A 14,413-nucleotide genomic window follows, 5' to 3' on the forward strand; every position below is an offset into this window, starting at 1 on the left:
AATATATTTAATCTTTTTCAATTCTCGTAAGTAGCCTACCACAATTCCATTAAAACTACGAATTAAAAAAATATTTTTAATTATTCTTACAACTATTCAAAAGCCAATTTCACGCCCCAATGCTTCCTGCACCCTTAGCGGGGGCCTGTGCTGCCAATGCCTTGCTACGTCCCTGTTTCATATATGTTAAGTGTACAATATTAGTAACCAATTAAATTAAAACAACAATGTACTTTTCCTACTGTTACCTGACAAAGTGGGCTGCCTTGTGCTGGTTATAGCATGCAAAGTAACTAATTGCTGCATTTACTTAATTTTGCCGCACTTCAGTATGCCAACCAAACAACACAAAACAGTGTGCTTATATTAGGCACGTAATATGTGTATGCTTGAAAATAAGTTTGCAACACTTAAAGATACTACGACTACGATCAGCTGGAGCAGCATTTCCGATTTCATTCAACAATTGGATTCGACTTAACCTAAAATCGCTTTGTATTGTGTTTGAAAGACTAATTATTCATATGATTAGTAACTGTAGGAAAAATATAATATGTAACGCGAGCGCAAAGTGCCACTTCGCTCACTAGTTTTACAAATTTACAAAAAAGTATTTCGTACAATTTCAAATTGTTTTCCTTTTTTGTAGTACGATAGCAGAGTGAAATGAATCTAATTTTCACTGTTATTTTCAATTACTTAAAAACCTTCCATATAGACTGACGACAAACAAAATTATTTCCCCCAGCTTGAAGGAAACTGTTGATTGGTCTTCATGCAACAAAAAAAAAAAAACAAACACCATTGTGTGTTGTCTTTGTAATTTTGTGCTTGTCAGGAAACGTTATTTCTCATGCAACCTAACCCTTAGGCTTGTGCCACAGCAAGGTTTGGTTGGGTAGCTAGTATAAGAAAAGTATGGCAAGTTCAACTCGTGGTGTTTTTAGCTTTAAGTTTATCCCATAAAAAAGTCTGGGCGTATGCTGAGACACAACACATGCAAGCCAAGGTTTTGCGGCACGAGCCACATTTGAATGTTTGACTAGCGCATGTTGGGGCGCCACACACACACTACGCAGTCGCCAAGAACGACAATAGTAGCAACACTTCTGAGTCTAATATGGGAATTGATTAATTTCCCCATTAAAATGACACTACGTTTAACGTTCTAAGTGAAATATTAATAGCTAAAATTGCAAAATAAATAGCCTACGCTTGCTAAATTTAATCAAAAATATAATCATAAACAAGCTAACTATTACAGTTCAATTTTTCTCCATAAGAATAATGTTTTAAGTGTTCAGTTTTGGTTTGTCCAGAATTATTAAGCTTACTATAAAGCTTCAGTATACTAAACTTTTTGGGGTTTTAAGCTCTTAAAAACGGTTCTAGGACAAATTTTGAAATTCCATGAGGGGGTAAAATAATAAGAAAATCAAATTTTAAATTTGAAGCTCCTTTTTGATAGGTGGCAAGACTGGCAAGTCCAATGGACGCGTTGCAGAAAGTCAACAGTGCCGGAAGGTCAAATAATTTATTCTTGTCCCATTAGATCAATAACAATATATTAGTCTGTAGCGCTAGGTCAACAGTGTCACTTGGTCAACAAGTAAAGTCAGAACTAAAAACGTAGACTGTGTGTATGAGTGTGACCTAGTGGGATTTTGACTTAGTGAACAGTTCCAACGAGGACAAATATTTGATCAAATGAGTTGTACATCATTTTAAAGCTCTACTTCAACTGAAAACAATGCCGCAAACCGGACTTCAAAAGGTTGATCCAGTCGGAAGAAATCACGTTTCAAAGTTTAAAAAATGTTTAATACCATTATTTACTGTAGCTAATAGAAGTTAAGGGTAATACTTACAGAAAGTCTTTTAAAGTAGGTGTTCAAAATGTCCACCATCGGTCGTCTGGCAATATGCTTGACTTATGGCATATCTTGGCATTTTACATGCGTAATTTTTCATTCATAATAAAAGTTTAGTGGCTGCTAGACTTTTTAAAAATTAAAACTTAATTTCAAAAAAACTGGAACAATTATTTAAAATTATGGCTTTGACATTCCCGAGTTCTCAAAATTATCTTTCTTTCAACCCAAAAATCATGAAAATCCGTCGACTGGTTGATTTAGAATCGTTAAACAAAAAAACTCTTTTACGTTTTAATATATACTAGTGAACCGGTGCGGCTCAATGCCCCGCAAAAACATATGAATAAAAAAAAAATCATCGTGTTATATATTGACTCGTCGAAAATTAAATACAGTAATAATAAAGCATTATAAGGGAAGCAATCCAGCCATTTTGTAGCTGCATGCGTATTATATTTAGTAAATTAATAAGTGTTCAAGTTCAAGTATGTTACAGGGTAAAGATTTTTAAAAACACATTTAACAAAACATTTTATCATATCAAACCAATAGGCAGTGAATGTAGCATATACCTAGCATATTTTGAGGGTCATAACAATGATGTTTGAAGAAAACACTTTTAAAAATAAACACTAAAAAACAATATTTTTTTCACAAAAGCACTTCCATAAATACTACGATTTTAGTCTTAAAGTTACTTTCAGTAATATTACCCTGGTCAGAATTTTCCGTAATGAATGTGCTGATCCTACTATTAAAAGATATAGCCTTACTTAAAACAACATATACAGTATATAGTTGCTCATGACTGAAATTGGTCTGGCTAAGAACATTGCTGCTCTTTAATTAATGTGCTTGTGCTGCAAATGCCAAAGATAACAGAAATTAGCATCTTTCCATTTCAAAAGGTAACTTTGTTTCAGACGGGCAAAATTTTTATCCTCGAAATCAAAATATGTCCTTACTTATTTGTTCCATGTTAGGACTTTATATTCTACTTTACATTGTTGTTAACCATTCTGATCACATGAAGCCTTGTGCCATTAATGAGGCCCTTTTTGATGTATTAATATCAATAAAACCACTGCCTCCTTTTATTAGTATAATCTGTGTCTTGGCAATCCACTGACCTCTATATAAAAACTCAGTTGGATTTTCTTTAGATGGGTGCCTCTGCCTTCGACTGTTTTCGAGGACCCACTCTTTCCCTAGGCATACTGACAATTAATTACCTAACTTGTAAAGTTCATGTAGTAATTCATTAATACTGTTATTTTATAAAGAAAATTTGATAAAATGTACTTGGCTTGGTGCTTTCATAACTGCAAACTCAAAATACACCCACAAGTAAAAAAGAATCAAGTTATTGGTTAAAAAAAAAAACAAAAAAAAACTATGTTTGTGTAAAAACATTATTCGCATGAATTAGATGATTTGTTTGATTTCTCGATCAGCTGTTTCGTTTCTAATGAATTAATAATGTCAAAGATTTGTGATTTTAAATACATCAATTATTATAGTAAAGTTTTCTAAATATGGTAACTTATTCTCAACTAAATTTTACTATTCCCAGCATGAAAATAAAGTAGAGAGATCCATTATGAGTAAAGTTTAAGGCACACAATCCTTGATTGAAATGTAGTATACATTAACAGTCATAATACACAGCAATTATTATGTAGTAGACTTTGACTATTTTCAAGTAACAAACATATGTTTCTGTAAATAAAAATTATCTCCCTTGTTATCCTTATGGAGAAATACGAAATTTTAAAGGGCCCCAGGGCCTCACTCTTTAATTATTTCCTTAAAAAAAAGAAAGTTTCCTGCACAACTTCACGTTACGCTCTTTCCAATGACACTAAAAACATGTCAATCGGTTCAGTAGTTTCGGAGGAGTAATTGTCACAAAAATCGTGCTTGCGTATTAAATAAGTACTAGTGGTCGTCCAGTGGTCGATACTCGACCAAAAATATCTAATGTACAGGCTTCTCTATTTTCACCCCACGCTGTAAATAAAACATGTGATTGTAATTTCTTACATTTGTTTTGATTTTCTGTTTATATTTTGTTGTTATTTCGTCACCAACATAGCAACCTATATCACCCATGTTAATTTTTTAAATTTTAAATTCTTTTTTTTGTGCTTATTTTCGAGCCTATTTTAATTTATAAAGGGATTCTGCACATATACAGGTAAATATCTTTCTAACAGTATGCGTAGATTTTCCTTGCTATGCACACGAGCTGAGAAAAAAGGTTTTAAAGAAACATGCTTGCCTATTAATATATAGATAGATATAGATATATAGATGATCCCTTCCGAGGCTTAATATATGTACACAGTTTATGTGTACATTATAACTCATAATATATAGTTCTAAAATTAAATGGATCTCCTTTTACAAACGTATATAATAACCAGAAATTTTGAGATCGTCCTCACCGCAGCGTCAAGGTTATTGTTACCTCTTCTTAGGTGAAATATCTCTCGAACCAGAGTGTACCATACATTTTATGTATAGCATGTGTAGCATATAATTATTAGCATCAATTTTTCCATTGACAAAACATCTCTGACCAATACATGCCAATACGTAAACTGATTCCGCGCTTACTAACTATTTCATGCTACAAATTTTGACGAAAGGCTTTTCATTACCTTATATTCGAAAAATAAACTATACCTATTAACAGTTTTGACCAAACAGTTGGCAAGAAGCATTAATAGATAAGCTATGTACAAAATATGATAATTTTAGCTCTGTTCTAATTATGACAAAACACGAAGTAACTAAAAGAGAGTTTTGTTGTAAGTAAGCGTTGCAGGAGGTCTACTTTACACTAAATCAACATTACTTTTAATTGCTTTTGACCTTCCGGCAGTGTTGACTCAGCGAAACTGAACTTGTATTTTATCGTATTTTGTCATATTAAAACTGCTGTTGCATTAGGTCAAAATACCAATGTGTCAATCGCTTTAACATAGACTACAATTTTAGCACGGACTTTATTATTTGACTCAATGGTATTTTTGACTTACAGACACTGCAAACATTGTAGTTTTTGACCTATCGGCACAAGTATAAATTATTTTACCTTCCGGCACTGTTGACTTCCAGCAACATTCCCAGTCCAATCATGCCGTTTCTTATTTTCGTGGATAACATCATACAACATGGATAGTTTGTGTACACACTTCAGAGGTGCCCATCCCCCCCAAACCCAGAGGCGCAACCCCCCCCCAAACCAAAGGAGTAGTCCCCCCAATTTATGCTGCCGTCTATTTAAACCTACCCTCCACCTGCCAATGTAGTGTATCTGGCAATTTCCCCTTTACCTCATAAAACGAGCATTTCAAGTATTTAGTAAACTTGAGGTAAAGAAAAACAAACCTGCTGATAATCAATATTAAATGTTTAATAGGAAACGTCATTTAACAATACATCATTACATCTAACTAACGGAGCTAGAACTGTAGGGCTTAAGAATTCAAACAGCTTTAAGAGCATTAATAATACTTTTACAAAAAGTATCTGGTTTCAAAATTATAGGCAGAGATTCACGAAATAGGGCAGACTTGTTGCTTGCCACTCCCAGGCTGCCTTCTACAAAAATCGCCGGGCAAAATACATTAAATACCTTAATTGCTACTAGCACAAAAGGTTTTTGTGACGAAGTAATCTTATAATTCATTTTGATGGCCCCAGAATTGCCTTTAATGACTAATAGTGGTAGAAACGCATCTTGTCAGACAATCCTTAATAATATGTACGGTAGTGTCGTATTTTACTTGCTACATATGTTTTGGCGGTTTTTATACATATTTAGACTTCCATATGTAACATATACCATCGTCAGACTTACAAAAGGATCGACTTCTGGAGGTGTCGTCAGAATATGTTACAAAAATTTAACACAAAACACGAAACGATTACAGATAGGCCTATCAATTCATGCGAGGACATTGCTGCGGGCAGGACTGGAAGTAAACTACTGAATCAGGTCATTACAGACCAACGTGGTCTCTGGATTGTCGTCTGCGTTTTCAACAGATGTTAGGACTAATTGTAGTGACAGAGGAGAGTGTTGAAAATATAATGGGATTCATAATTCAGTTTTCCATTCAAAACTATTGACAATAATAACCAATTTTTACAGCCTAGCCATTTACAGCCTAGTAAGTAAGATAAGATGTATTAAATACAATACATGTATTTAATGAGATACTTATAACTTACTAGGCTACTGATAACGTACTCATAACTTTTATGAGGCAAAAATACTGTGACACTGTATTTCGATGATGGTCTCGAAATTCTACATTATTGCGTGAAAAGAAATGTATTAAATACTTTGGAAGAGTTTGGAATACCGGTATGTAAATAAATAAAACTAGGGACAGCACACAATTTTTGACTGAAAACACTCAATTAATTATGAATCCCATTATATTTTCAACACTCTTCTCAGTCACTACAACAATAGTCCAATATCAGCTGTTGAAAACGCACAAAACAGACGACAATCCAGAGACCACGTCGGTCCGTCATAACCTGAACTGATTCAGTTTACTTCCAGTCCCGTGCCAATGTACTCTTGTGCATTGATAGGCATATCTGTAATCGTTTTGTGTTTCGTGTTAAATGTTTGTAACGTATTCTGACGACACCTCCAGAAGTGGATCTTTTTAAAGGCCTAAGACTGATGATGGTGGAGTTAAAAAACCACCAAAACATATGTAGCAAGTAAAAGTCAGCGAACACAGAATAAAAAAAGTCGACACTAGTACATATTAAGGATTGTCTGATAAGGTGCGTTTTACCATTCTTAGAAGCAATCTTAATTACGAATGGGAGAATGTTGTTGGTGTTGATAGTGAGCTACTTAGAAAAAGTTTTTGAGTCTGATTATACAAAATTCTACATTCATTATGACAGCTAACAAAAAAATATCCCCCCCAAAATCTCCCCAAAGAAGTTCCCCCCCAAAAATTCCTGTGGCGCAAACGCGCCACGGTCGACGGTCCCCCCTTCTGGGCACCCCTGACACACTTAATCAGACGCTCTTTAGTTGCCATTTGCACACAAGTTGTGTGGCATGTGTCTGTGCTACAAACTGTGACATGCCGACATATACACGTGTGCGTCTCAGCTTACACAGCACTATAGAGAAACATGAGCACACAGTTTCTTACTGTGTGCATTGGGCATCTCAGCATACGCCTGGCCTAATGGTCTTGACCTAGACCATTCCACGGCATTTTATAGTAGAAGTAAAAACTAACAGTGCAACTAATTAAATACCATAAAACGTGAATTTTTGCACTGATGAACCTAATAGGTGTTTCCTACAAAAATAAAACTATATGTAGATCTCAGGCTAAATCAACACATACGTATTTTATGTTTGAATACCTTGAGGCAACAAATTTTATCTTTTAGGATTACAAGGATTTCACTAAAATAGACTGTGATATTCTAGAAAGAACAAAAATTTTGTTTTGACATGAACATAGTGTCCTAATGACTGACAAGTGAAAATATATCTAGTCTGTAACTTTAATGATTATTTGTATTTACATCCTTTTCATTCAATTATGACATAGGTTTTCTGCAGTGAGGATGTGTATATATATATTATTGGTGTTGATGTTGTTGTCATTGTAAGTAGGCTTAGATTATTTATTCCAACTCAGTATGCAAATGTTTGTTTTTAAATTACACACTTTTAGGCGAGGTGTATTTCATTTATGAAAACTGTTAGTGAGCTTTACTCACCTTCATTTTTGTCTAGTGATGTCCAGGACTCATAAACACACACACATACATTGAACGCAGTCGTCCGTGGAATCACGTTTTATTTATCGCGGAACCCGAAAAACGTCCCACTTACTCAGGGTAGGAAAAAACTATTTTTTCCCGCAATCCAATGAAACGCATAACCACGACCCCATTTTAAGTCTTGGTTGGGTGTTCGACCGGCGGGGTGAAAATTGTTTTTTTCTACCACGAGGAAGCTGGATTTTTTTTGGTTTTGTGAAACGTCAGACCTGATTCCATGGACAATTGCGTGTGATGTATGTGTGTATGTGCGTGTGTGTGTTTTTATGACAAGTCTTGGATAGAACTAAGAAAAATTAAAGTGAATAATAAAGCCAACAAAATTTTATAAATATAGGTGCAAAATGTGTTTACAAAAACTCAATAAAATACTTCTTTTTAAATACTGAATTTTTATAAATAAATTAATGTGCTGTTGATTGTTGACATTCCAATTTTGTAATTTCTCTAGGATTTTTCTAAACATTGTTTGATACTTACTCCTTTGTTTTTGTTCCTGTAAACGGACCTAAAAATAAGTTCACAAAGTAGCCTATGTCTGCTGTTACGACATTTTAGGTCTCTTGGTAATACTGCCATTCTCACCTCAGGGATATTAAGTATTTAAGCAACAGTTCTGGGTTTCACTTTTTTGTGTCTTTTTTATAGCAGAGTAGGCCTATTAGAATTACTCAAAGTACTGAACAGGTCATAAAGTAAGAGAATGGGTCTTGTAGTAATTCATCTCAGCACTTTTGTTTCTTAAGAATCTGTTATAAGTAAAAAATGTTCCTAATTGTATATTTTAAGCCAAGTTGTGATATAAGTTAAGTCAAACAAGTATATTTAAGTGTCAACATCTTAAATTTTGGACAAGCTCTGCATAATAGGTTCTATCGTGAAACTTATTTTGACTTCATTTTAACCTATGGATACTGTAAATTAGTGACTTAAATGTATTGTGATATGTTTTATATGTTTATACTCATGAATAAAATAGTCACGTTCTCCGATTATCTAATTTATTACCTTAAAACCTAGACTAAGCGAGGCCTATACTAGATGTTCACAAAATTTCAAGGAGGTTTTTGGAAAAAAAAACTATTCCCTCCACGTCTTGATCCTACCATTAAAACATAGCTCAGTAGCTGAGATTTGTCAAAACATCAATCAGCTGCAACACAGGCTACATTAACACGTTCGCTACCGCGACTTAATAGTACCAAAATTTTTAATTCGTATAGACCAGCGACGCAAATATGCTACGCAGTGGCGTAGCCAGGTTTGGAGCGCCCTGGGGCAGGGATAGCCCAAGCCGCCCCCCAGTGCCAGTGGAGGGTCAGAGGGGGGTAGTTAGACGGGAGGGTCCTCCCACGGGGAAAATGTTGAAAATAATAACTGTAAACTAGCGTTTTTATGCAATAGACAAGTAAAAATTTTTAAAACATGAATTGGTATTTTAATTAGGTTTATTATATTTAACCTATTTGATTAGGGTGTTTGAAAATAAAAACATCAATTTACATTAAGTTCACGTAAACAGCAAATGACGCAAACTTACAAATGCCAGGTAGATGTAAGTGACGTTTAAGCACTGAGTTAGAAGATAACACCCGTTTGAGCATTATCTAAGCCATAATTGAACAGTACAAACATAAATCGTTTCCTACTTTTACAGGATTTTTGACATTAATATAACAAATAACTAAATCGGGTTTTCGCGGGCCTAGCAGCTTTAACTCAACTCTCTGTTCAAACAATAAAAGGTTTAAATTACCTGTATCCGTCAAGTGATCCTGGTCAGAGGTGCCCATCCCCCCCAAACCCAGAGGCGCAACCCCCCCCCCCCAAACCAAAGGAGTAGTCCCCCCAATTTATGCTGCCGTCTATTTAAACCTACCCTCCACCTGCCAATGTAGTGTATCTGGCAATTTCCCCTTTACCTCATAAAACGAGCATTTCAAGTATTTAGTAAACTTGAGGTAAAGAAAAACAAACCTGCTGATAATCAATATTAAATGTTTAATAGGAAACGTCATTTAACAATACATCATTACATCTAACTAACGGACAAATTAGAAGTTTTTCAATTTACAATTCGGAAACTGTATTGTCAGCCAACATGTGCTCAATATATTTAGTGAACTACCGTACTCTATTCCAACACAGTATTGTAACTGTACAATATATTAGATGGCGTTAGTTTTTACAGGGCTTAAGAATTCAAACAGCTTTAAGAGCATTAATAATACTTTGACAAAAAGTATCTGGTTTCAAAATTATAGGCAGAGATTCACGAAATAGGGCAGACTTGTTGCTTGCCACTCCCAGGCTGCCTTCTACAAAAATCGCCGGGCAAAATACATTAAATACCTTAATTGCTACTAGCACAAAAGGTTTTTGTGACGAAGTAATCTTATAATAATTCATTTTGATGGCCCCAGAATTGCCTTTAATGACTAATAGTAGTAGAAACGCATCTTGTCAGACAATCCTTAATAATATGTACGGTAGTGTCGTATTTTACTTGCTACATATGTTTTGGCGGTTTTTTAACATATTTAGACTTCCATATGTAACATACACCATCGTCAGACTTACAAAAGGATCGACTTCTGGAGGTGTCGTCAGAATATGTTACAAAAATTTAACACAAAACACGAAACGATTACAGATAGGCCTATCAATTCATGCGAGGACATTGCTGCGGGCAGGACTGGAAGTAAACTACTGAATCAGGTCATTACAGACCGACGTGGTCTCTGGATTGTCGTCTGCGTTTTCAACAGATGTTAGGACTAATTTTAGTGACAGAGGAGAGTGTTGAAAATATAATGGGATTCATAATTCAGTTTTCCATTCAAAACTATTGACAATAATAACCAATTTTTACAGCCTAGCCATTTACAGCCATACATGTATTTAATGAGATACTTATAACTTACTAGGCTACTGATAACGTACTCATAACTTTTATGAGGCAAAAATACTGTGACACTGTATTTCGATGATGGTCTCGAAATTCTACATTATTGCGTGAAAAGAAATGTATTAAATACTTTGGAAGAGTTTGGAATACCGGTATGTAAATAAATAAAACTAGGGACAGCACACAATTTTTGACTGAAAACACTCAATTAATTATGAATCCCATTATATTTTCAACACTCTTCTCAGTCACTACAACAATAGTCCAATATCAGCTGTTGAAAACGCACAAAACAGACGACAATCCAGAGACCACGTCGGTCCGTCATAACCTGAACTGATTCAGTTTACTTCCAGTCCCGTGCCAATGTACTCTTGTGCATTGATAGGCATATCTGTAATCGTTTTGTGTTTCGTGTTAAATGTTTGTAACGTATTCTGACGACACCTCCAGAAGTGGATCTTTTTAAAGGCCTAAGACTGATGATGGTGGAGTTAAAAAACCACCAAAACATATGTAGCAAGTAAAAGTCAGCGAACACAGAATAAAAAAAGTCGACACTAGTACATATTAAGGATTGTCTGATAAGGTGCGTTTTACCATTCTTAGAAGCAATCTTAATTACGAATGGGAGAATGTTGTTGGTGTTGATAGTGAGCTACTTAGAAAAAGTTGTTGAGTCTGATTATACGAAATTCTACATTCATTATGACAGCTAACAAAAAAATATCCCCCCCAAAATCTCCCCAAAGAAGTCCCCCCCCAAAAATTCCTGTGGCGCAAACGCGCCACGGTCCCCCCTTCTGGGCACCCCTGATCCTGGTTTGTAGTTGGTTGACTACAACTAGGTTTCATGTTAATATTAACACATCTTCAGGTCAAATTAGTGCATTGATTTATTCCATAGAATGGTCGTCATAAGGGTTAAAGTTCACAAAAAATAACACACACACGTACACGAAACATTTAACACTGATTGGCCAAAACACAAAAGGAAAAAGCGCGTAATAAACATCGGACACGTACGGCGCCGGTAGAAGGTAGGTCATGACTCACAAACCAGGATCACTTGACGGATACAGGTAATTTTTTAAACCTTTTATTGTAAAAATCAGTGATCCAGAGGCTATACCATAAAAAATCTCTGTTCAAAACTTATTACGACCTCACCACCCGCATAGGCCTACTTTGTAGAAATATTTTTAACCGAATTCGTAGTTCACTATTAGCACTAAACAACACTTCTAAAGGAACAGTGGTACTGTATATTAATAAATTAACAACTCGAATACCCCTGCACGCGGCACGATAAACATAACCTCACGAAAAACTACAGAACCGGTTTTCACTTATTTGACTCATTGATCAGTGATGATAATTTTGTTGATGGATCGCAGCACTCAGCGCTCCTTGTGACAATAGTTAAAACTACTGTTTGGACGGAGTCCCAAACGTCTTAGGCCTATATCTGTTGCATTAGAGGCTGATGCAGCGCTGTGATTGGTAGAATATTTCCAGTATTTGCAGTTCATATGGGAGTTTGGACTCATACCTACTGAGTCCCTGCCTCCTCCCTCCTGCCCCCACCATGCTTTACAACAACATAGTTATAAAAAATCCTAGCCTGGTGCCGCCCCCGCCCCCTAGTGCTTACCGCCCTGGAGCGACTGCTCCACTGTCGCTACGCCACTGATGCTACGGCCGGTTTCCACCCAACGATATAAACAACTCATGGATCGCTGGCTCAGTGTTGGCCGCGCGGTCGAGCTTCCCCCACCATCGACTGGCAGAAGCCGACGCAGCCCATACATTCACCATTATAAAACACACTTTTTATTTGCTGCTCTGTTGAAATTTATAGGGATAATATATTGCTAACGCTTGTCAAACTCTTTTTACTAGTTAAACCTTTTATGTCTGTTTTGCTTCTTGCAGAAAATAGCCCATCTGAATTCTTTAAAACTACAAATTCACTAAACCCGTTTTGTAGATGTTTTAGGCAACTGATATTGCTAGTTCCAAATTGTACATGGTAAGATAATAAGTGATTACAAAAGAGAAATAGAAAGTACAATATTTGTAATTGCAATTCTACGTTATTAATCAAAACAATAGTACATAAACTTTTAGAATAATTTTGCTAAGTTTTTGCCACAGTGGTAACGTTATGTTTGACGTAAACGCGATATTTTTTTCTTTCAATGCTTAATGACAATGTATCTTACAAAATAGGTCATAAAAAGTATGCTTATCACGTTAATGTCAAGCATAGATTTGCGGTAAAAACTGGACAAATGTAGTAGGGTTTTTAAGAGTTCAAATGTGTTATTTTCTGCAAGAAAAGAAGAAGACATAAAGTTTAGAATAGTAAAAAGTGTTTGGCATGCATTAGCAATATTTTATATCTATATTTTTAAACAGAGCAGCAACTTAAAAAGGTGCGTTTTACAATGGTGAGTGTATGGGCTGCGTCGGCTACTGCCAGTAGGTGGTGGGGGGAGCTAGACCGAAAACAGCGCCCGCAGTGCTACTGAGAGCGCAATCCAGTAGTTTTTACATCGTTGTTTCCACCCACAGACTGCCATCGCATTAAAATAGACTGACGGTCTATTTGAAGGCACTGAATTCTCTGCAGTGGTCTACAGGGATGTCTGACGCACAACTGCATCGCTTGGTCTGTGGATATGATCATTAATAACATCATATGATGGTTGGAAAAACTGGTCTTTACTTTTCTGCATCACTGTATGTAGTATATGCATTATCCTATGTAGCTTGTATACTTGTTCAATTATAAACTGTTCTTGAATTTTTTTACTTACTTTCACCTAAAAACAGAAACAAAAACGAACTGTCGAATATGCGGCGTTTCGGCTATTTAAAGAAAAGTATAATAATTTACACTATTGTCTTTGCTATAGACCGGGCGTCGCAAATAGGTGACACTACAAAAGGTTATCAAAGATATTAAAAGAAAGAATAAATTATTTACATACACGATTGCAGTGTATTACAAAGTAAATTATCGCTGTTTAACAGGTTTTCGCCAGTGGTCTGCGTGTAGGCCTACTGTTAACCAAGTGACAGCCGGTCTAAGTGTAAGACTAAACTGTACACCTCGGTGGCAATGATCGCGGCGTCGCAGACACTGGGTAGCGAACGTGTTAAGCAGAAAAAAGTGGTGAGAGGACTTCCCTCAAAAGACCAAATTTTTGTAAACAGTCTATAATTCAGGGTTATTGTGTGTTTTAGCCTATACTAGGCCTATCTTTAATTTTATGGCCACATAAGGCAAAAAAATATAAGAATCAATAGCCCACACCACAGGAACATGTCGGCCTTAGTCAGTAACAAGACTACAAGATCGCGCCACTCATACTACACTTATATCTCCATTCGTACTTGGCTTAAAATACCTACCTTCATATGGTCGCCATTTCAAGTAAAAGTATTTAAATAAAGTATATGTATTAGTCTCAACATAACCTAGTAGCCTACCAAAAACAAGGATTACCGTAAAGAAATTATAAGTTAACTTACTCTCCCACTAAGTGTGATTTGTGTCTTATGATTCGATTTAGGTGGTTTAAAGTGTCAACCGCGGTCTTAAACCAGTTCATGGGCTTGATTGGAATAAGGGTTTCAGGCAAAGAAATGGGGTGAAGTGGTATTAAATACATCTGCACAGTATTTTGCATGGTTTAGGCTGGCAGTGGTCATTGATCAGCCTAGTTTGAGGCAGTGACCAAGTTAGGAACCATGAAGGCCTCGTTGTGACAAAAAAAAG

Source organism: Macrosteles quadrilineatus, unplaced genomic scaffold (genome assembly GCF_028750875.1).
Source record: "Macrosteles quadrilineatus isolate MER2022 unplaced genomic scaffold, UCM_ALF_1.0 Scaffold_1__1_contigs__length_201487025, whole genome shotgun sequence".
NCBI lineage: Eukaryota > Metazoa > Arthropoda > Insecta > Hemiptera > Cicadellidae > Macrosteles > Macrosteles quadrilineatus.